This window comes from Bombina bombina, chromosome 4 (genome assembly GCF_027579735.1).
Source record: "Bombina bombina isolate aBomBom1 chromosome 4, aBomBom1.pri, whole genome shotgun sequence".
In the NCBI taxonomy this organism is placed as follows: domain Eukaryota; kingdom Metazoa; phylum Chordata; class Amphibia; order Anura; family Bombinatoridae; genus Bombina; species Bombina bombina.
This window is the reverse complement of record NC_069502.1, coordinates 167,025,246-167,050,528: the sequence shown is the minus strand read 5'-3', so window position 1 is coordinate 167,050,528 and position 25,283 is coordinate 167,025,246.

Genomic DNA, 25,283 nt, shown 5'->3' with positions numbered 1-25,283 from the left:
GCTAAATCAACAATTTCAAATGCCAATATAAGGGTAAAGGAGCTACTTGTAAACAATTTAATACACTCCAGCAGGTAAAGTGGATCATTGGGAACAAATTAAAGGGGAGACAATTTTTGAGTAAACTGTCCCTTTAATACAGTGATCATGTAGCATGCAGTATATAGGGCATACTACTTGTCTGCTAAAAAGGAGACTAGCAGAACTGTCACTCCACAATAAAAGACAAAAAAACTCTAGCTGTAGATTTTATTGGTACTACTAAAGTAACTCCCATTGGAGAGGGGGAGATCCTGTTAATACTTTGAAGAGTTTGGAAATTGAGTGGATTTTTAATCTGGACAGCTTGATACCAAATGGTCTGAATAGTGATTTTGAAATCTGTCATTTCCTTTAACCAGTTCAAATATGATGTTGCGATCGCACTGCTGCTGATCGCTTTCTCCTTCCTGCTTGTGTCGGCGCGGTAACGCTTCCTTGGTTGCCTAGCAACCCTGTGTCGCACCGGCCCCTTCTGCTGACGTCAGAAGGTCTTCTTATTCCGGCGTCTCCTCTCCTCGGTGCCTGTTTGTTCTACTTAACCGGCTTGTGAGTACCTTTTGAACTTCTTGGCTTGTTTAACTTAAACCTGCTTAACCTCTATCTGCCTGATACCTGTTAACTGGACTTTGCTTGTTTGATAATCCTTCTGATTAACCCCAAAGAGTAAAGGGGTGTGTGTATGCGCTAAACAGCTACGGGAAAAAAAATTATGGCAGTAGTATAGTATTCCTTATAAATAAGTGTGTTAGGGATGTGTTATACAGAACTAATAAGTTGGAATCTAAATATTCTTATATAGACGTATCATATAATATGGCTATTGATCTAAGAATGAATCCAGTAATAAAAAACAAGTTTAGCAAGCATAAAATTTATTAAAAAACAGGTTTAGCAAGCATAAAATTTATTAATCCCAGATTTAAAAAGATATATTAATCTGGATAAAACATACATATAAACATATATGATTAAATATTAATATGACCGGTCATACGTTGGTACAAATCATCAATAAAAATAGCAATAAAATCCTGACGATATTAACTATTAAAATATAAGTGCAACTAAATCTAGAGAATTGTAGGGTAGTTGCTACATATATGAATAAATCCACCTTTGTAGTACTGACACAAAAAGGGAGTGCAGTAAAAATATAAGTTCCAATGTGTTGGTATGAAAAGTTCCGTTTTTGCAATATGTTTGTTTTAAATATATGGCAAAGTTCCGTTATGGCAAAAAACAACTGGTGTTAAAGTTCCGTTATAGGGAACTAACTGGTGTTAGAAACAACATGTAGGGATAATGTTGTATTAGTTCCGTTAAAGTTCCGTTCTGGTATTCCAATAGTTCATACAAAGGGTGTAAAATAAAGTGTTATACTTAAAAGTTTAAAAGTTACCTCTGACTTCCACGCTGTGGTGCCCTTACACCTCTATAGTGCCTACCTGCCCTTGTCTCGAGCTGAATCCTCCGTCTGGGTACGGCACAGGTGTCCAAAGCGGCTTCCAACAGCTGGTAACGTCAGGACGTAGAATGCGTGTCAAATGTAGGTCCGGTTAAGGATATGAAACTCTGCGCAGAGTGCTTTAAAAGTTGACAAAATAGTTCCCACGAATCCTTTGTAATCCTTTTAAATAATACTTTCTTATCACCTTGTGATTAATAGTCTAGCTCCATCAACGCGTTTCACCATGTAACATGGCTTTATCAAGATGGTTTAGACTAATTTTGAGATCCTTTATAAATGTGTGGTTCATCCGTGATTGGTCCTGGTTTGATTGTTAATTTCTTTAAGGCCATCCCTTACTTAAGGTGGATATTCTTAAAGGTGGATTACCTGAGTTCTTATTTTCTAATTTGTGAAGCTATTTTCTATGTTATTTACACATAAAACAATTGTCTAAAAATAATTCATTTTAATATGAAGCCATGAAGTCCTATTTTTACTGATTCATTACTTACTCAAATAAATAAATATGTACAATCTATATGGTTATTTTCTTTAAAACATCAGATCAGGCATTGATTTAATATAAACTTAGTGATATTTGTCTATCTATGTCTATCATCTATGGTTCTAAACCCTTATTGGAAATCTTATGAATGTCACATAAAAGATTTATGATATGTTAAATCTTTGTTCATGTTTACGTTTGGAGAAATGTCCAAATATGGATTGTTTTAATAGCAACTAACCTCTATATTTATATTTGTCGGAACCTCTGTTAAAAACTTTCAGTATACACAATAAATGTATGTGAGTTAAAAATTATACAACTATGTTGTTGTTAAACCGTTATTAACTCTATGTGCTAATACTTTCTAGTTGATCTTATGGTACCTAAATAAGAAGTTTTAAAATTGTATGTTTACGAGAAACTAATTATATTGGGAAATATATATCTATGATTTGTGAATATCAATAATTTTATTATATTAGTGTATATGTTATGTCTTATTTATAGTTATACCTTTGAAGTATAGATGTGCCCATTTTTTCTGAAGCGCAATTGTATTATTATATAAAAAGTCAATCAGTTGTCGCATGGTAAAATGTATAGTAAAACATATATGGATAGTGTTTCCAATATATATAATATAATTTCATATAGGTTATTACTAGGTTTATATATGTAAATTGTTACTAGGTTTGTATATATGTATATGTGGAAATTTACAGGATTAACGGTCTAGGATGAATGGATTTAAGTCTAGCTCTGAATTCAATCCTTGTGGAAATAATCGGCTAGATTTGGAGTTTGGCGGTAAAAGGGCTGTTAACGCTCCGCTGGTTTTTTTCTGGCCGCACCATAAATTTAACTCTGGTATCGAGAGTTCAAACAAATGCTGCGTTAGGCTCCAAAAAAGGAGCGTAGAGCATTTTTACCGCAAATACAACTCTCGATACCAGAGTTGCTTACGGACGCGGCCGGCCTCAAAAACGTGCTCGTGCACGATTCTCCCATAGGAAACAATGGGGCTGTTTGAGCTGAAAAAAAACCTAACACCTGCAAAAAAGCAGCGTTCAGCTCCTAACGCAGCCCCATTGTTTCCTATGGGGAAACACTTCCTACGTCTGCACCTAACACTCTAACATGTACCCCGAGTCTAAACACCCCTAACCTTACACTTATTAACCCCTAATCTGCCGCCCCCGCTATCGCTGACCCCTGCATTACAATTTTAACCCCTAATCTGCCGCTCCGTAAACCGCCGCCACCTACGTTATCCCTATGTACCCCTAATCTGCTGCCCTAACATCGCCGACCCCTATGTTATATTTATTAACCCCTAATCTGCCCCCCACAACGTCGCCGACACCTACCTACACTTATTAACCCCTAATCTGCCGACCGGACCTGAGCGCTACTATAATAAAGTTATTAACCCCTAATCCGCCTCACTAACCCTATCATAAATAGTATTAACCCCTAATCTGCCCTCCCTAACATCGCCGACACCTACCTTCAATTATTAACCCCTAATCTGACGACCGGAGCTCACCGCTATTCTAATAAATGTATTAACCCCTAAAGCTAAGTCTAACCCTAACACTAACACCCCCCTAAGTTAAATATAATTTTTATCTAACGAAATAAATTAACTCTTATTAAATAAATGATTCCTATTTAAAGCTAAATACTTACCTGTAAAATAAATCCTAATATAGCTACAATATAAATTACATTTATATTATAGCTATTTTAGGATTAATATTTATTTTACAGGTAACTTTGTATTTATTTTAACCAGGTACAATAGCTATTAAATAGTTAAGAACTATTTAATAGTTACCTAGTTAAAATAATTACAAATTTACCTGTAAAATAAATCCTAACCTAAGTTATAATTAAACCTAACACTACCCTATCAATAAAATAATTAAATAAACTACCTACAATTACCTACAATTAACCTAACACTACACTATCAATAAATTAATTAAACACAATTGCTACAAATAAATACAATTAAATAAACTATCTAAAGTACAAAAAATAAAAAAGAACTAAGTTACAGAAAATAAAAAAATATTTACAAACATAAGAAAAATATTACAACAATTTTAAACTAATTACACCTACTCTAAGCCCCCTAATAAAATAACAAAGACCCCCAAAATAAAAAATTCCCTACCCTATTCTAAAATACAAAAATTACAAGCTCTTTTACCTTACCAGCCCTGAACAGGGCCCTTTGCGGGGCATGCCCCAAGAATTTCAGCTCTTTTGCCTGTAAAAAAAAACATACAATACCCCCCCCCCAACATTACAACCCACCACCCACATACCCCTAATCTAACCCAAACCCCCCTTAAATAAACCTAACACTAAGCCCCTGATGATCTTCCTACCTTGTCTTCACCATGCCAGGTTCACCGATCCGTCCTGGCTCCAAGATCTTCATCCAACCCAAGCGGGGGTTGGCGATCCATAATCCGGTGCTCCAAAGTCTTCCTCCTATCCGGCAAGAAGAGGACATCCGGACCGGCAAACATCTTCTCCAAGCGGCATCTTCTATGTTCTTCCATCCGATGACGACCGGCTCCATCTTGAAGACCTCCAGCGCGGATCCATCCTCTTCTTCCGACGACTAGACGACGAATGACGGTTCCTTTAAGGGACGTCATCCAAGATGGCGTCCCTCGAATTCCGATTGGCTGATAGGATTCTATCAGCCAATCGGAATTAAGGTAGGAATTTTCTGATTGGCTGATGGAATCAGCCAATCAGAATCAAGTTCAATCCGATTGGCTGATCCAATCAGCCAATCAGATTGAGCTCGCATTCTATTGGCTGATCGGAACAGCCAATAGAATGCGAGCTCAATCTGATTGGCTGATTGGATCAGCCAATCGGATTGAACTTGATTCTGATTGGCTGATTCCATCAGCCAATCAGAAAATTCCTACCTTAATTCCGATTGGCTGATAGAATCCTATCAGCCAATCGGAATTCGAGGGACGCCATCTTGGATGACGTCCCTTAAAGGAACCGTCATTCGTCGTCTAGTCGTCGGAAGAAGAGGATGGATCCGCGCTGGAGGTCTTCAAGATGGAGCCGGTCGTCATCGGATGGAAGAACATAGAAGATGCCGCTTGGAGAAGATGTTTGCCGGTCCGGATGTCCTCTTCTTGCCGGATAGGAGGAAGACTTTGGAGCACCGGATTATGGATCGCCAACCCCCGCTTGGGTTGGATGAAGATCTTGGAGCCAGGACGGATCGGTGAACCTGGCATGGTGAAGACAAGGTAGGAAGATCATCAGGGGCTTAGTGTTAGGTTTATTTAAGGGGGGTTTGGGTTAGATTAGGGGTATGTGGGTGGTGGGTTGTAATGTTGGGGGGGGGGTATTGTATGTTTTTTTTTACAGGCAAAAGAGCTGAAATTCTTGGGGCATGCCCCGCAAAGGGCCCTGTTCAGGGCTGGTAAGGTAAAAGAGCTTGTAATTTTTGTATTTTAGAATAGGGTAGGGAATTTTTTATTTTGGGGGTCTTTGTTATTTTATTAGGGGGCTTAGAGTAGGTGTAATTAGTTTAAAATTGTTGTAATATTTTTCTTATGTTTGTAAATATTTTTTTATTTTCTGTAACTTAGTTCTTTTTTATTTTTTGTACTTTAGATAGTTTATTTAATTGTATTTATTTGTAGCAATTGTGTTTAATTAATTTATTGATAGTGTAGTGTTAGGTTAATTGTAGGTAATTGTAGGTAGTTTATTTAATTATTTTATTGATAGGGTAGTGTTAGGTTTAATTATATCTTAGGTTAGGATTTATTTTACAGGTAAATTTGTAATTATTTTAACTAGGTAACTATTAAATAGTTCTTAACTATTTAATAGCTATTGTACCTGGTTAAAATAAATACAAAGTTACCTGTAAAATAAATATTAATCCTAAAATAGCTATAATATAAATGTAATTTATATTGTAGCTATATTAGGATTTATTTTACAGGTAAGTATTTAGCTTTAAATAGGAATCATTTATTTAATAAGAGTTAATTTATTTCGTTAGATAAAAATTATATTTAACTTAGGGGGGTGTTAGTGTTAGGGTTAGACTTAGCTTTAGGGGTTAATACATTTATTAGAATAGCGGTGAGCTCCGGTCGTCAGATTAGGGGTTAATAATTGAAGGTAGGTGTCGGCGATGTTAGGGAGGGCAGATTAGGGGTTAATACTATTTATGATAGGGTTAGTGAGGCGGATTAGGGGTTAATAACTTTATTATAGTAGCGCTCAGGTCCGCTCGGCAGATTAGGGGTTAATAAGTGTAGGTAGGTGTCGGCGACGTTGTGGGGGGCAGATTAGGGGTTAATAAATATAACATAGGGGTCGGCGATGTTAGGGGCAGAAGATTAGGGGTACATAGGGATAACGTAGGTGGCGGCGATTTGGGGTCGGAAGATTAGGGGTTAATTATTTTAAGTAGCTTGCGGCGACGTTGTGTGGGGCAAGTTAGGGGTTAATAAATATAATATAGGGGTCGGCGGGGTTAGGGGCAGCAGATTAGGGGTACATAAGTATAACGTAGGTGGCGGTCGGCAGATTAGGGGTTAAAAATTTTAATCGAGTGGCGGCGATGTGGGGGGACCTCGGTTTAGGGGTACATAGGTAGTTTATGGGTGTTAGTGTAGTTTAGGGTACAGTAGTTAAGAGCTTTATGAACCGGCGTTAGCCAGAAAGCTCTTAACTCCTGCTTTTTTCAGGCGGCTGGAATCTTGTCGTTAGAGCTCTAACGCTCACTGCAGAAACGACTCTAAATACCAGCGTTAGAAAGATCCCATTGAAAAGATAGGCTACGCAAATGGCGTAGGGGGATCTGCGGTATGGAAAAGTCGCGGCTGTAAAGTGAGCGTTAGACCCTTTAATCACTGACTCCAAATACCAGCGGGCGGCCAAAACCAGCGTTAGGAGCCTCTAACGCTGGTTTTGACGGCTACCGCCGAACTCTAAATCTAGGCCAATGTTTTTAATTCAAAAATAAGTTCAGCTTCTTTTCTAAGGTCAAAATTTCCTCCTCTCCAAGGTTTTGCAATCTTACATATACCCCAGTATTTAAGATCATTGATGTTATTATGGTGTACTGTCCTGAAATGTTCATATAGCCTAGTCTCTTGATCTCCTTTCTTGATAAGATTAAGGTGTTCTCTGATTCTTGTGCGTAAGACTCTGGAGGTCGCTCCTAAATATTGTTTGCCACATGTGCACTGGATTAAGTATATGATGCCTTTGTCACTGCATCTAATGGTTTCTTTTATATTATATTTCTTGCCTGTATTGGAAGATGTGTATTCTTTACATTTACTGCTATGTTGGCAAGCTTTACAACTATAGCAAGGATAGTATCCCCTTAGTTTTCTTCCCATCAAATCTTTCTCTTTAGTCTTAATGATTTTCTTTTTAAAATCACTGGGTGCAAGGATATTTTTAATGTTGGTTGCTTTCCTGTAAATAATTTTAGGGTAATCTGAAATGCTGTTTCCCAAAATTGGATCAGATTTTATCAGATGCCAGTGTTTGTTCAAAATTTTGGTTAGATGTTTATGATGGTAGTTATAATTAGTAATTAAAGGTACTGTAAGGGTTTCATCAGTCTGGTTTTTGGCTTTTGCTTTTCTAGGCCTAGATTTAGAGTTCGGCGGTAGCCGTCAAAACCAGCGTTAGAGGCTCCTAACGCTGGTTTTGGGCGCCCGCTCTTATTTGGAGTCAGTGATTAAAGGGTCTAACGCTCACTTTTCAGCCGCGACTTTTCCATACCGCAGATCCCCCTACGCCATTTGCGTAGCCTATCTTTTCAATGGGATCTTTCTAACGCCGGTATTTAGAGTCGTTTCTGCAGTGAGCGTTAGAGCTCTAACGACAAGATTCCAGCCGCCTGAAAATAGCAGGAGTTAAGAGCTTTCTGGCTAACGCCGGTTTATAAAGCTCTTAACTACTGTACCCTAAAGTACACTAACACCCATAAACTACCTATGTACCCCTAAACCGAGGTCCCCCCACACCGCCGCCACTCGATTAAAATTTTTAATCCCTAATCTGCCGACCGCCACCTACGTTATATTTATCGACCCCTAATCTGCTGCCCCTAACCCCGCCGACCCCTGTATTATATTTATTCACCCCTAACCTGCCCCCCACAACGTCGCCGCCAGCTACTTACAATAATTAACCCCTAATCTTCCGACCGCAAATCGCCGCCACCTACGTTATCCCTATGTACCCCTAATCTGCTGTCCCTAACACCGCCGACCCCTATATTATATTTATTAACCCCTAATCTGCCCCCCTCAACGTCGCCGACACCTGCCTACACTTATTAACCCCTAATCTGCCGAGCGGACCTGAGCGCTACTATAATAAAGTTATTAACCCCTAATCCGCCTCACTAACCCTATCATAAATAGTATTAACCCCTAATCTGCCCTCCCTAACATCGCCGACACCTACCTTCAATTATTAACCCCTAAACTTCCGATCGGAGCTCACCGCTATTCTAATAAATGTATTAACCCCTAAAGCTAAGTCTAACCCTAACACTAACACCCCCCTAAGTTAAATATAATTTTTATCTAACGAAATAAATTAACTCTTATTAAATAACTTATTCCTATTTAAAGCTAAATACTTACCTGTAAAATACATCCTAATATAGCTACAATATAAATTATAATTATATTATAGCTATTTTAGGATTAATATTTATTTTACAGGCAACTTTGTAATTATTTTAACCAGGTACAATAGCTATTAAATAGTTAAGAACTATTTAATAGTTACCTAGTTAAAATAATAACAAATTTACCTGTAAAATAAATCCTAACCTAAGTTATAATTAAACCTAACACTACCCTATCAATAAAATAATTAAATAAACTACCTACAATTACCTACAATTAACCTAACACTACACTATCAATAAATTAATTAAACACAATTGCTACAAATAAATGCAATTAAATAAACTAGCTAAAGTACAAAAAATAAAAAAGAACTAAGTTACAGAAAATAAAAAAATATTTACAAACATAAGAAAAATATTACAACAATTTTAAACTAATTACACCTACTCTAAGCCCCCTAATAAAATAACAAAGCCCCCCAAAATAAAAAATTCCCTACCCTATTCTAAATTAAAAAGGTTACAAGCTCTTTTACCTTACCAGCCCTGAACAGGGCCCTTTGCGGGGCATGCCCCAAGAATTTCAGCTCTTTTGCCTGTAAAAGAATAAATACAATACCCCCCCCAACATTACAACCCACCACCCACATACCCCTAATCTAACCCAAACCCCCCTTAAATAAACCTAACACTAAGCCCCTGAAGATCTTCCTACCTTGTCTTCACCATCCAGGTATCACCGATCCGTCCTGGCTCCAAGATCTTCATCCAACCCAAGCGGGGGTTGGCGATCCATAATCCGGTGCTCCAAAGTCTTCCTCCTATCCGGCAAGAAGAGGACATCCGGACCGGCAAACATCTTCTCCAAGCGGCATCTTCGATCTTCTTCCATCCGGTGCGGAGCGGGTCCATCTTGAAGCAGGCGACGCGGATCCATCCTCTTCTTCCGATGTCTCCCGACTAATGACGGTTCCTTTAAGGGACGTCATCCAAGATGGCGTCCCTCGAATTCCGATTGGCTGATAGGATTCTATCAGCCAATCGGAATTAAGGTAGGAATTTTATGATTGGCTGATGGAATCAGCCAATCAGAATCAAGTTCAATCCGATTGGCTGATCCAATCAGCCAATCAGATTGAGCTCGCATTCTATTGGCTGATCGGAACAGCCAATAGAATGCGAGCTCAATCTGATTGGCTGATTGGATCAGCCAATCGGATTGAACTTGATTCTGATTGGCTGATTCCATCAGCCAATCAGAAAATTCCTACCTTAATTCCGATTGGCTGATAGAATCCTATCAGCCAATCGGAATTCGAGGGACGCCATCTTGGATGACGTCCCTTAAAGGAACCGTCATTAGTCGGGAGACATCGGAAGAAGAGGATGGATCCGCGTCGCCTGCTTCAAGATGGACCCGCTCCGCACCGGATGGAAGAAGATCGAAGATGCCGCTTGGAGAAGATGTTTGCCGGTCCGGATGTCCTCTTCTTGCCGGATAGGAGGAAGACTTTGGAGCACCGGATTATGGATCGCCAACCCCCGCTTGGGTTGGATGAAGATCTTGGAGCCAGGACGGATCGGTGATACCTGGATGGTGAAGACAAGGTAGGAAGATCTTCAGGGGATTAGTGTTAGGTTTATTTAAGGGGGGTTTGGGTTAGATTAGGGGTATGTGGGTGGTGGGTTGTAATGTTGGGGGGGGGGTATTGTATGTTTTTTTTTACAGGCAAAAGAGCTGAAATTCTTGGGGCATGCCCCGCAAAGGGCCCTGTTCAGGGCTGGTAAGGTAAAAGAGCTTGTAACTTTTTTAATTTAGAATAGGGTAGGGAATTTTTTATTTTGGGGGGCTTTGTTATTTTATTAGGGGGCTTAGAGTAGGTGTAATTAGTTTAAAATTGTTGTAATATTTTTCTTATGTTTGTAAATATTTTTTTATTTTCTGTAACTTAGTTCTTTTTTATTTTTTGTACTTTAGCTAGTTTATTTAATTGTATTTATTTGTAGGAATTGTGTTTAATTAATTTATTGATAGTGTAGTGTTAGGTTAATTGTAGGTAATTGTAGGTAGTTTATTTAATTATTTTATTGATAGGGTAGTGTTAGGTTTAATTATATCTTAGGTTAGGATTTATTTTACAGGTAAATTTGTTATTATTTTAACTAGGTAACTATTAAATAGTTCTTAACTATTTAATAGCTATTGTACCTGGTTAAAATAAATACAAAGTTACCTGTAAAATAAATATTAATCCTAAAATAGCTATAATATAATTATAATTTATATTGTAGCTATATTAGGGTTTATTTTACAGGTAAGTATTTAGCTTTAAATAGGAATAAGTTATTTAATAAGAGTTAATTTATTTCGTTAGATAAAAATTATATTTAACTTAGGGGGGTGTTAGTGTTAGGGTTAGACTTAGCTTTAGGGGTTAATACATTTATTAGAATAGCGGTGAGCTCCGATCGGAAGTTTAGGGGTTAATAATTGAAGGTAGGTGTCGGCGATGTTAGGGAGGGCAGATTAGGGGTTAATACTATTTATGATAGGGTTAGTGAGGCGGATTAGGGGTTAATAACTTTATTATAGTAGCGCTCAGGTCCGCTCGGCAGATTAGGGGTTAATAAGTGTAGGTAGGTGTCGGCGACGTTGTGGGGGGCAGATTAGGGGTTAATAAATATAACATAGGGGTCGGCGATGTTAGGGCAGCAGATTAGGGGTACATAGGGATAACGTAGGTTGCGGCGGTTTACGGAGCGGCAGATTAGGGGTTAAAAATAATATACAGGAGTCAGCGATAGCGGGGGCGGCAGAATAGGGGTTAATAAGTGTAAGGTTAGGGGTGTTTAGACTCGGGGTACATGTTAGAGTGTTAGGTGCAGACGTAGGAAGTGTTTCCCCATAGGAAACAATGGGGCTGCGTTAGGAGCTGAACGCTGCTTTTTTGCAGGTGTTAGGTTTTTTTTCAGCTCAAACAGCCCCATTGTTTCCTATGGGGGAATCGTGCACGAGCACGTTTTTGAGGCCGGCCGCGTCCGTAAGCAACTCTGGTATCGAGAGTTGCATTTGCGGTAAAAATGCTCTACGCTCCTTTTTTGGAGCCTAACGCAGCATTTGTTTTAACTCTCGATACCAGAGTTAAATTTATGGTGCGGCCAGAAAAAAGCCCGCGGAGCGTTAACAGCCCTTTTACCGCCGAACTCCAAATCTAGGCCCTAGAGAGTATGTTTTGTCTATCCATATTCCTGACTTTAATTATATCATTTTTCAGAATGTCATGATCGTAACCCTTTTCTAAGAATCTTTCCTCTAAGATCTTAACCTGTGTGTCATAATCAGAAAGTTTGGAACAATTACGTCTGATCCTAAGGAATTGACCCTTAGGGATGTTGTCTATCCACTTTTTCAAGTGACAACTATGTGTGGGGATATAATTATTCGCATCAATTGTTTTGAAATGATTTTTAGTTGTTAATTCTCCCTGTTCTATAAAAATGTCCAAATCTAAAAACTTTATTTGCTGTCTACTTATTCTATAGGTGAATTTCAAGTTTAGATCATTATGGTTCATATCTTCAAAGAAGGTCAACAAGCTTTCCTCACTCCCCTTCCAAACTATTAGTATATCATCAATATATCTTTTGAACAGCACGAGGTTTGATCCCAGCTCATGCTCTTGGGTAAATACATGTTCCCACTTACCCATAAATAAGTTAGCATAGCTGGGAGCAAACCTCGTGCCCATAGCTGTACCCTGTGTCTGGAGGTATATATCATCATTAAAAGAGAAAAAATTATTTTCCAGTATAAATTCAATACAGTTCAATATGAATTGCTTGTGTTTCAGTTGCACGCTGTTCTCACTTTTTAGGAACCAGTCTATAGCTGCAATGCCCTGATTACTCGTTGCTGGACATTGCTTGTTTCACTATTCTACCGATTAACCCTCAAACTGCCTGATTACTCGTTTCTGGACATTGCTTGTTTCACTATTCTACTGATTAACCCCAAACTGCCTGATTACTCGTTGCTGGACATTGCTTGTTTCACTATTTCTACTGATTAACCCTCAAACTGCCTGATTACTCGTTGCTGGACATTGCTTGTTTCACTATTCTACTGATTAACCCCAAATTGCCTGATTACTCGTTGCTGGACTTTGCTTGTTTCACTATTCTACTGATTAACCCCTAAACTGCCTGATTACTCGTTGCTGGACATTGCTTGTTTGACAATACTATTGGTTAATCCTTATCTGCCTGATTACACGTTGCTGGACATTGCTTGCTTGATTACTCTACTGGTTAACCCCTACCTGCCTGATTACACGTTGCTGGACATTGCTTGCTTGATTACTCTACTGGTTAACCCCTACCTGCCTGATTACACGTTGCTGGATATTGCTTGCTTGATTACTCTTTTGGTTAACCCAATCTACATGAAGTTTCTTCTCCTGACCCTGCTGTACCAACTTCCAGTTTATTTCAGTGAGTATTTTACTGTAGCTTTCGCAGGGTCAGGTCCTGGTATATACTCACAGTGCTAGGGTGTTTACAAACCTCATTCTAGCATTTGGGTCTAACTCTGGACTTAACCTATCCTGACATTACAAACAGGGCCATATAATGGACCCTGGTGAGTTATCCAGAGCTGTGGCTCTACAGGGACAGCTTCTTGGAACCCACTCTGCACACCTGCAATCCCTGGATTCTAAATTGGATCAAATTACTGCTCTTTTGCATAATCTCTCTCCACCTTCACAAGTCTCTGCAACACCTGTTGTTCCTGCGGCCAGTCCTAACCCTGCATTTAATCCGCCACAACCTGCAGAACAGTTAATTCCCAGAATTCCGCTACCGGATAAATATGACGGCAATCCTGAAGACTGTCGAGGATTTCTAAATCAGTGCCGTCTTCACTTCAGAAATAATTCTCAGATGTTTGTTTCCTCTTCCCCCAAGATCACCTTTTTGATTTCTCTTATGAAGGGTAAAGCCTTGGCTTGGGTTTCTCCACTGTTGGAAAAGGATGATCCTTTGCTCCACGATATTGACTCTTTTGTATCCATATTTTCTTCCGTGTTTCATAAACCTGGAAGTCCAGCGGCTGCCGAAGCAGGACTTTTAGATTTGAGGCAGGGTTCTCTTTCTGTAGCACAATACGCTATAGAATTCCGGACTTTAGCTGCCGAAACTATGTGGAATCATGGGGCCCTGCGTGCAGCGTTTCGTAAAGGTCTTTGTGATCGTTTAAAAGACAAACTGGTTTATAGGGATCTTCCTGATTCTCTAGAAGAACTCATCAATTTATGTATCAAGTTAGATGCTCGTTACTCTGAACGTCTCCATGAACGTGACCGTAACAGAAGATCCTTTATCAAATCTACTTTCCGTCCTATGTCTCGTTCACCAAACCTTCCTGCTCCGAATACATCTATCTCTGAATCAAGTGAACCCATGGAGGTTGGAGCAATTAAGTTATCTGAAGCTGAACGTCTCAGAAGGCGAAATCTTGGACTATGTCTTTACTGTGGTATTAAAGGGCATATGTTAAAAGATTGTCCAACCCGTCCAGTAAAAGCCAGGGCTTAACTCCAGAAAGAGGGACTGAGTTACGCCAAAGATCTATTTCTACCCTCAATCCTAAGCTGTTTGTTCCAGTCACCTTCTGTTTTGGCAACACCAAATTCCAGGCTCAAGCACTCATCGATTCTGGAGCTGCAGGAATGTTTATGGATGCGGATTTTGTCAATACTTTTTGGATTCCTTTGCTTTCCAAGAACCAAGTAATTAAGGTCACTACTGTCAGTGGTCAACCCTTAGGTTCGGGAATCATTCAATATTCGACAATACCACTTTTCATGTCTGTAGTAGTACTTCATTCGGAAACCATTAGTTTTGACATCATATCTTCTCCTCAGTTTCCTTTAATTTTGGGACTTCCTTGGCTTCAACTTCATGATCCAGTTTTTTCCTGGTCTAAAGGGGAACTTGTTACTTGGGGATCTTCTTGTTTTAAACAGTGTCTTCAGAATACTTCCAAACCTTCTAATACAGTTGTGGCAGTTTTGGACATTCCTGATTCCTTGCCTGTCCAATATCATTCTTTTTGTGATGTCTTTTCTAAGAAAGATGCTGAAATATTACCTCCACACCGGACCTTTGATTGTCCCATTGATCTACTACCTGGAGCACCTCTTCCTAAGGGTAAAACATACAAACTTTCTCGTCAAGAAAATATTTCACTCGAAGAATACATCAAGGATAATTTGGCCCGAGGTTTTATTCGCCCTTCTTCCTCTCCGGTAGGAGCAGGTTTTTTCTTTGTTGAAAAAAAAGATGGAGGTCTTCGTCCTTGCATTGACTATCGTGCTCTTAATCAGATTACAATCAAGAATTGTTATCCTCTTCCTCTCATTCCCGAATTATTTGATCGTCTCCAGGGTGCTTCCATCTTTACCAAATTAGATCTTCGTGGGGCATATAATTTGGTCAGGATTCGTAAAGGGGACGAGTGGAAAACAGCATTCAACACTAGGTTCGGGCACTATGAATATTTAGTTATGCCTTTTGGGTTATGCAATGCCCCTGCAGTTTTTCAACATTTTGTTAATGAAATATTCAGAGACTATCTTAATCAATTCATCATTATCTATCTTGATGATATTTTGATTTATTCTCGGACTTTACAGGATCACGTTCATCATGTTAAATTAGTACTCCAGAGATTACGTGAAAACTCTCTCTTTGCCAAGCTTGAAAAGTGCTCTTTTCATCAAGAATCTATTCATTTCTTGGGCTACATCATTTCACCGTCTGGATTTAAGATGGACTCTGACAAACTGTCGGCTATTATAGATTGGCCTAGACCAGCTTCCTTAAAATCTCTTCAGAGATTTCTGGGGTTTGCCAATTACTATCGTAAATTTATAAAAGACTTTGCTAACATCTCGGCACCCCTTACAGCTCTTACTAAGAAGGGTCAGGATTGCAAGCATTGGTCTGATAAAGCCTTACAGGCTTTTGAATCTTTGAAGTCTGCGTTTACTTCGGCTCCTATTCTTTGTCATCCAGTTCCGAGTCTCCAATTCATCCTTGAAGTGGATGCTTCTCTGATCGCTGCTAGGGCTGTGCTATCTCAGCGAAATCCTGTTACTAGCAAAATTCTTCCTGTGGGGTTCTTCTCCAAAAAGTTTAGTACTTCAGAACTGAATTATGACGTCGGTAACAAGGAACTGTTAGCTATTAAGATGGCTTTGGAAGAATGGAGACATCTGCTTGAAGGCACGATTCAACCATTTCTTATCCTCACGGATCATAAAAATCTTCTGTATCTTCATACTGCTAAACGTCTCAACTCACGTCAAGCCCGATGGGCTCTGTTCTTTTCCAGATTTAATTTTGTCCTCTCTTATATTCCTGGTTTTAAGAACACTAAAGCGGATGCTTTATCCAGACAATTTCTGGCCTCTGATTCTACATTACTGTATTCTGAACCCATTCTCCGTCCTGCTAAAGTTATAGCTCAGTTATCTACTTTTCCTTTCCAAGCATTACAGTCTGCTCAAGCCTCTATTCCTTCCTCCTATAACATACCTCCTGGGATCTTGTTTGTACCTGCAGAATTTCGCCTCAAACTTCTTCGTTGGGCTCATGATAATATTTTGTCTGGACATCCAGGAGTACGTAATACTTTGTGGAAACTCAAACAACATGTCTGGTGGCCTTCTATGGTCAAAGATGTCAAGGATTATGTTGCAGCTTGTCATTCCTGTACCTCTAATAAACAGTCTTCTTGTTTACCTCTTGGACTCTTACAACCTCTGCCTGTTCCATATTATCCCTGGTCTCATGTTTCCATGGACTTTATTACAGATCTTCCTAATTCTGCCGGAAACAAGACCATATGGGTTGTGGTAGACAGATTTTCCAAAGTGGCTCATTTTGCTCCTTTACCTGGATTACCATCTGCTCAGAAACTCGCTGAACTGTTTATACTCCATATCACCAGATTACATGGTTTTCCGTTGGACATTGTTTCTGATCGAGGAGTTCAATTTGTCTCAAGATTCTGGAAATCTCTATGCAAACAGTTTGGAGTTACCATATCACTTTCTACTGCTCATCATCCTCAATCCAATGGTCAAACTGAGTGGGTAAACCAATCTCTTGAATCCTATCTCAGACACTATGTTAATCATCAGCACTCCAATTGGTCTCAACTTCTTCCTTTAGCAGAACTTGCTTACAATTCCTGTTACAATTCTTCTTTACAGACTTCTCCTTTCAAGGCAGCCTATGGATTTGTGCCCAGAACTTTTCCTATGTTTTCTGGGGGTTCTGGAGTTCCTGGAGCAGATCGAACTGTGAAGAATCTCTGTAAACACTGGAAGAAGATTCGAGAAATTCTTCTCCTCTCTTCTCAAAAGTATAAAGGATTTGCTGATCGCAAACGCCGTAAGGCACCTTCATTTCGCACTGGAGACAAGGTTTGGATTTCCACGAGATTCATTTGACTCAAACAACCTTGTGCTAAATTGGGTCCTAAATACATTGGCCCATTTAGAATTGTTTCCAAGGTATGTTCTACTGCCTACAGGGTGGCTTTACCGGACACCCTGAAGATTCATCCTGTATTTCACGTATCTCTTCTTAAACCAGCAGTTTCAAACCGGTTTTCCACCAAATGTAGAGTTCCCTCTCCGTTTCTTGTGGATGGTACTTCAGAATTTGAGATCAGTCAAATTCTTGATTCCAAATTGAGGGGTAACCGTTTATATTATTTGGTCCATTGGAAGGGATATCCCATCACTGAACGTTCCTGGGAACCTGCTTCTCATGTCCGCGCCTCTGCTTTGATCAAACAGTTCCACACTCTGAATCCTTCAAAACCTGTTCGTGTTCCCCGGAGGGGTCCTTGAGGAGGGGGCACTGTCGCGATCGCACTGCTGCTGATCGCTTTCTCCTTCCTGCTTGTGTCGGCGCGGTAACGCTTCCTTGGTTGCCTAGCAACCCTGTGTCGCACCGGCCCCTTCTGCTGACGTCAGAAGGTCTTCTTATTCCGGCGTCTCCTCTCCTCGGTGCCTGTTTGTTCTACTTAACCGGCTTGTGAGTACCTTTTGAACTTCTTGGCTTGTTTAACTTCAACCTGCTTAACCTCTATCTGCCTGATACCTGTTAACTGGACTTTGCTTGTTTGATAATCCTTCTGATTAACCCCAAACTGCCTGATTACTCGTTGCTGGATATTGCTTGCTTGATTACTCTTTTGGTTAACCCAATCTACACGAAGTTTCTTCTCCTGACCCTGCTGTACCAACTTCCAGTTTATTTCAGTGAGTATTTTACTGTAGCTGTCGCAGGGTCAGGTCCTGGTATATACTCACAGTGCTAGGGTGTTTACAAACCTCAATCTAGCATTTGGGTCTAACTCTGGACTTAACCTATCCTGACATATGACAGTATAACTATTTAATTTGTCCTGTTTTGTATTATTTTCTTAGATTTTTTTTATAAACATGTATTTTTTATAAATGTGTATTTTTTATTAATATGTATTTTTATTGATATGTTTTTTCGATTGGGATGTGTGATTTTTTATTTGGGATACATTTCAATATTTCATACGTTTGTATATATGTTTGAAATAATAGTAGGGTTAAGCATGACCAAATTAAAGAACACATTCCTATAATTCTTTTTAAGTATAGTGTTAATACAGCAGATATTATGTATAAATGTACCTGTTATTATCCTTAAAGGGACATAATACTCATATGCTAAATCACTTGAAACTGATGCAGTATAACTGTAAAAAGCTGACAGGAAAATATCACCTGAGCATCTCTATGTAAAAAAGGAAGATATTTTACCTCACAATTTCCTCAGCTAAGCAGAGTAAGTTCTGTGTAAAAAGTTAAACTCAGCTGCTGCTCAGATGCAGGTAAAAAAAAAATGAAGAAATGAACTGCAGCCAATCGGCATCAGTAGTGCTGAGGTCATGAACTCTTTTACTGTGATCTCATGAGATTTGACTTAACTCTCATGAGATTTAATAGTAAACTTCCTTTAAACTGAATAGGGAAATAAAATGAGAGTGCACAAGGTTCAACCCCTTAGCTGTCCCGGGACGGACATACTGATTTGCTGCTTAGAAGTCCTTTACAATGGGATGTGGCTACTGAGGAACTTTTGAGGTAAAATATCTTTCTTTTTTACTTTGAGATATTCAGGTGATATTTTCTAGTCAGCTTTTTATAGCTATGCTGCATCACTTTCAAGTGTTTCAACATTTGGGTATTATGGCCCTTTAATTGATATTCCAATATATGGACTACAAACATGGCAACAGTTCGAGTAATTGTTAGAGCTACAAATAGGACGTATTTTGACTTACAGGAAATGACAGTTTAAAAACCCCAGAAGTGACGTATTACAGTCACGTGAACTGGAAATGGAATATCATGCTCCCTGGAAATTACAATAGCAGAGTGCCAAACTCTTCAGTAGCTTGGATTGAAGGAATATGCCATAGAAGGGTAACAATAGTACAGGGAGTGCAGCATTATTAGGCAAGTTGTATTTTTGAGGATTAATTTTATTATTGAACAACAACCATGTTCTCAATGAACCCAAAAAACTCATTAATATCAAAGCTGAATAGTTTTGGAAGTAGTTTTTAGTTTGTTTTTAGTTATAGCTATTTTAGGGGGATATCTATGTGTGCAGGTGACTATTACTGTGCATAATTATTAGGCAAGTTAACAAAAACAAATATATACCCATTTCAATTATTTATTTTTACCAGTGAAACCAATATAACATCTCAACATTCACAAATATACATTTCTGACATTCAAAAACAAAACAAAAACAAATCAGTGACCAATATAGCCACCTTTCTTTGCAAGGACACTCAAAAGCCTGCCATACATGGATTCTGTCAGTGTTTTGATCTGTTCGCCATCAACATAGCCTCCCAGACAATGTTCAGAGAGGTGTACTGTTTTCCCTCCTTGTAAATCTCACATTTGATGATGGACCACAGGTTCTCAATGGGGTTCAGATCAGGTGAACAAGGAGGCCATGTCATTAGATTTTCTTCTTTTATACCCTTTCTTGCCAGCCACGCTGTGGAGTACTTGGACGCGTGTGATGGAGCATTGTCCTGCATGAAAATCATGTTTTTCTTGAAGGATGCAGACTTCTTCCTGTACCACTGCTTGAAGAAGGCGTCTTCCAGAAACTGGCAGTAGGACTGGGAGTTGAGCTTGACTCCATCCTCAACCCGAAAAGGCCCCACAAGCTCATCTTTGATGATACCAGCCCAAACCAGTACTCCACCTCCACCTTGCTGGCGTCTGAGTCGGACTGGAGCTCTCTGCCCTTTACCAATCCAGCCACAGGCCCATCCATCTGGCCCATCAAGACTCACTCTCATTTCATCAGTCCATAAAACCTTAGAAAAATCAGTCTTGAGATATTTCTTGGCCCAGTCTTGACGTTTCAGCTTGTGTATCTTGTTCAGTGGTGGTCGTCTTTCAGCCTTTCTTACCTTGGCCATGTCTCTGAGTATTGCACACCTTGTGCTTTTGGGCACTCCAGTGATGTTGCAGCTCTGAAATATGGCCAAACTGGTGGCAAGTGGCATCTTGGCAGCTGCACGCTTGACTTTTCTCAGTTCATGGGCAGTTATTTTGCGCCTTGGTTTTTCCACACGCTTCTTGCGACCCTGTTGACTATTTTGAATGAAACGCTTGATTGTTCGATGATCACGCTTCAGAAGCTTTGCAATTTTAAGAGTGCTGCATCCCTCTGCAAGATATCTCACTATTTTTGACTTTTCTGAGCCTGTCAAGTCCTTCTTTTGACCCATTTTGCCAAAGGAAAGGAAGTTGCCTAATAATTATGCACACCTGATATAGGGTGTTGATGTCATTAGACCACACCCCTTCTCATTACAGAGATGCACATCACCTAATATGCTTAATTGGTAGTAGGCTTTCGAGCCTATACAGCTTGGAGTAAGACAACATGCATGAAGAGGATGATGTGGTTAAAATACTCATTTGCCTAATAATTCTGCACTCCCTGTAGATTAGCAGGACATTTAAATATCCTGTACGATAAACCTAAACATATCCTTAAAAAAACCTTCTTAGGTGAAACGTCAGAACATTTGCATTTTTCCTCCAGGGCATGGTAAACAATAGGGTATTGAAAGGTATTGTTTAGCTTAAATCCTTTGGGTTATTTTATTTGATATTTTTACCAGAGGTGTTGCTGGTTATGGGCCAAACATGACATTGCCTTAACACGATTGAACACGGATAAAGCTCTGAATCATGTGAGTAACGTGAATTTTTTTTTTTTTTTATCTGGTTAATACCTAACGGATTGCACTATTTATCTCCCTTTGTTTCCTTGAGGTGCTGTTTGGATCCCAAGAAAGAATTAAAGGAATCAGTTCTTGCACAGTGTGTCCTCAGTTGCGATATATAATCACACATATGTTTCTTTAATTTTTGATAATTATTTGTTGTTTTTTTTCCAATTGTGATTTGTTATAATTTTTTTATACTATTCACACGTCTAATGGTAAATTGTGCCAAACAACTTATACCTAGGATTTGGAAAAAAATGGATGCCCCTAATTTAACAATGTGGCAAGACACAATATCTATCACCTACCCCTTGAAAAATATTGTTATACGCTATGTAATTGCTTAGATAACTACCTTTCCATGAGCTTCTAATGGGAAAAATAAACTTTGACCCTGAGATTATTTAGGCACTTAATAAGAATAAATATAGTTTCAAATCCATACTGCCACTCAATTGCTAGTGATCCACTATTCGTTAGATTGGATCTGCTTAGTGATTTTACAGTATAATATGACTAGATATGTATTTTATAAAGTGGAGTATATGTATTTTGTTTAATGGAGAATGTTTTATTTGTAAAATGTTCTGACTGCCTGTTGAATTCTTGTACTCTTTTGCAAAGATTTCAATAAAAAATCAGATGGAAATCTTAAAATACCTTAAACAGATTCCGGGCTAGATTACAAGGGGTGTGCTAGATTACAAGTGTTCAAGCGTTAACACCGCACACGCAGGTTAGTGCGGGTTGTACAAGTTGAATGTAAAAGTTTTTTGAGCATGCTAAACCCAACGCGCGATTACCAAAGGACTTTGGATATCGCGACTGCGCTAATTTATTCTTCTCATAGATTTCAATGAAAAGCAGTTATAGAGAGATTGGGGTGGAGATTTTGGAAGAAGGGGGGAAAATAATGAGCTCAGTTTTGGAGAGATTTAGCTTGAGGTAGTGAGAGGACATCCAGGAAGAGATGTGAGAAAGACAGTTAGTTAGTGACACGGGATAGGATCATAAAAATCTTCTGTATCTTCATACTGCTAAACGTCTCAACTCACGTCAAGCCCGATGGGCTCTGTTCTTTTCCAGATTTAATTTTGTCCTCTCTTATATTCCTGGTTTTAAGAACACTAAAGCGGATGCTTTATCCATATAATTTCTGGCCTCTGATTCTATATTACTGTATTCTGAACCCATTCTCCGTCCTGCTAAAGTTATAGCTCAGTTATCTACTTTTCCTTTCCAAGCATTACAGTCTGCTCAAGCCTCTATTCCTTCCTCCTATAACATACCTCCTGGGATCTTGTTTGTACCTGCAGAATTTCGCCTCAAACTTCTTCGTGGGGTCATGATAATATTTTGTCTGGACATCCAGGAGTACGTAATACTTTGTGGAAACTCAAACAACATGTCTGGTGGCCTTCTATGGTCAAAGATGTCAAGGATTATGTTGCAGCTTGTCATTCCTGTACCTCTAATAAACAGTCTTCTTGTTTACCTCTTGGACTCTTACAACCTCTGCCTGTTCCATATTATCCCTGGTCTCATGTTTCCATGGACTTTATTACAGATCTTCCTAATTCTGCCGGAAACAAGACCATATGGGTTGTGGTAGACAGATTTTCCAAAGTGGCTCATTTTGTTCCTTTACCTGGATTACCATCTGCTCAGAAACTCGCTGAACTGTTTATACTCCATATCACCAGATTACATGGTTTTCCGTTGGACATTGTTTCTGATCGAGGAGTTCAATTTGTCTCAAGATTCTGGAAATCTCTATGCAAACAGTTTGGAGTTACCATATCACTTTCTACTGCTCATCATCCTCAATCCAATGGTCAAACTGAGTGGGTAAACCAATCTCTTGAATCCTATCTCAGACACTATGTTAATCATCAGCACTCCAATTGGTCTCAACTTCTTCCTTTAGCAGAACTTGCTTACAATTCCTGTTACAATTCTTCTTTACAGACTTCTCCTTTCAAGGCAGCCTATGGATTTGTGCCCAGAACTTTTCCTATGTTTTCTGGGGGTTCTGGAGTTCCTGGAGCAGATCGAACTGTGAAGAATCTCTGTAAACACTGGAAGAAGATTCGATAAATTCTTCTCCTCTCTTCTCAAAAGTATAAAGGATTTGCTGATCGCAAACGCCGTAAGGCACCTTCATTTTGCGCTGGAGACAAGGTTTGGATTTCCAGGAGATTCATTTGACTCAAACAACCTTGTGCTAAATTGGGTCCTAAATACATTGGCCCATTTAGAATTGTTTCCAAGGTATGTTCTACTGCCTACAGGGTGGCTTTACCGGACACCATGAAGATTCATCCTGTATTTCACGTATCTCTTCTTAAACCAGCAGTTTCAAACCGGTTTTCCACCAAATGTAGAGTTCCCTCTCCGTTTCTTGTGGATGGTACTTCAGAATTTGAGATCAGTCAAATTCTTGATTCCAAATTGAGGGGTAACTGTTTATATTATTTGGTCCATTGGAAGGGATATCCCATCACTGAACGTTCCTGGGAACCTGCTTCTCATGTCCGCGCCTCTGCTTTGATCAAACAGTTCCACACTCTGAATCCTTCAAAACCTGTTCGTGTTCCGCGGAGGGGTCCTTGAGGAGGGGGCACTGTCGCGATCGCACTGCTGCTGATCGCTTTCTCCTTCCTGCTTGTGTCGGCGCGGTAACGCTTCCTTGGTTGCCTAGCAACCCTGTGTCGCACCGGCCCCTTCTGCTGACGTCAGAAGGTCTTCTTATTCCGGCGTCTCCTCTCCTCGGTGCCTGTTTGTTCTACTTAACCGGCTTGTGAGTACCTTTTGAACTTCTTGGCTTGTTTAACTTCAACCTGCTTAACCTCTATCTGCCTGATACTTGTTAACTGGACTTTGCTTGTTTGATAATCCTTCTGATTAACCCCAAACTGCCTGATTACTCGTTGCTGGATATTGCTTGCTTGATTACTCTTTTGGTTAACCCAATCTACACGAAGTTTCTTCTCCTGACCCTGCTGTACCAACTTCCAGTTTATTTCAGTGAGTATTTTACTGTAGCTGTCGCAGGGTCAGTTCCTGGTATATACTCACAGTGCTAGGGTGTTTACAAACCTCATTCTAGCATTTGGGTCTAACTCTGGACTTAACCTATCCTGACATATGACAGTATAACTATTTAATTTGTCCTGTTTTGTATTATTTTCTTAGATTTTTTTTATAAACGTGTATTTTTTATAAATGTGTATTTTTTATTAATATGTAATTTTATTGATATGTTTTTTCGATTGGGATGTGTGATTTTTTATTTGGGATACATTTCAATATTTCATACGTTTGTATATATGTTTGAAATAATAGTAGGGTTAAGCATGACCAAATTAAAGAACACATTCCTATAATTCTTTTTAAGTATAGTGTTAATACAGCAGATATTATGTATAAATGTACCTGTTATTATCCTTAAAGGGACATAATACTCATATGCTAAATCACTTGAAACGGATGCAGCATAACTGTAAAAAGCTGACAGGAAAATATCACCTGAGCATCTCTATGTAAAAAAGGAAGATATTTTACCTCACAATTTCCTCAGCTAAGCAGAGTAAGTTCTGTGTAAAAAGTTAAACTCAGCTGCTGCTCAGATGCAGGTAAAAAAAAAATGAAGAAATGAACTGCGTCCAATCGGCATCAGTAGTGCTGAGGTCATGAACTCTTTTACTGTGATCTCATGAGATTTGACTTAACTCTCATGAGATTTAATAGTAAACTTCCTTTAAACTGAATAGGGAAATAACATGAGAGTGCACAAGGTTCAACCCCTTAGCTGTCCCGGGACAGACATACTGATTTGCTGCTTAGAAGTCCTTTACAATGGGATGTGGCTACTGAGGAACTTTTGAGATAAAATATCTTTCTTTTTTACTTTGAGATATTCAGGTGATATTTTCTAGTCAGCTTTTTATAGCTATGCTGCATCACTTTCAAGTGTTTCAACATTTGGGTATTATGGCACTTTAATTGATATTCCAATATATGGACTACAAACATGGCAACAGTTCGAGTAATTGTTAGAGCTACAAATATGACGTATTTCGACTTACAGGAAATGACAGTTTAAAAACCCCAGAAGTGACGTATTATAGTCACGTGAACTGGAAATGGAATATCATGCTCCCTGGAAATTACAATAGCAGAGTGCCAAACTCTTCAGTAGCTTGGATTGAAGGAATATACCATAGAAGGG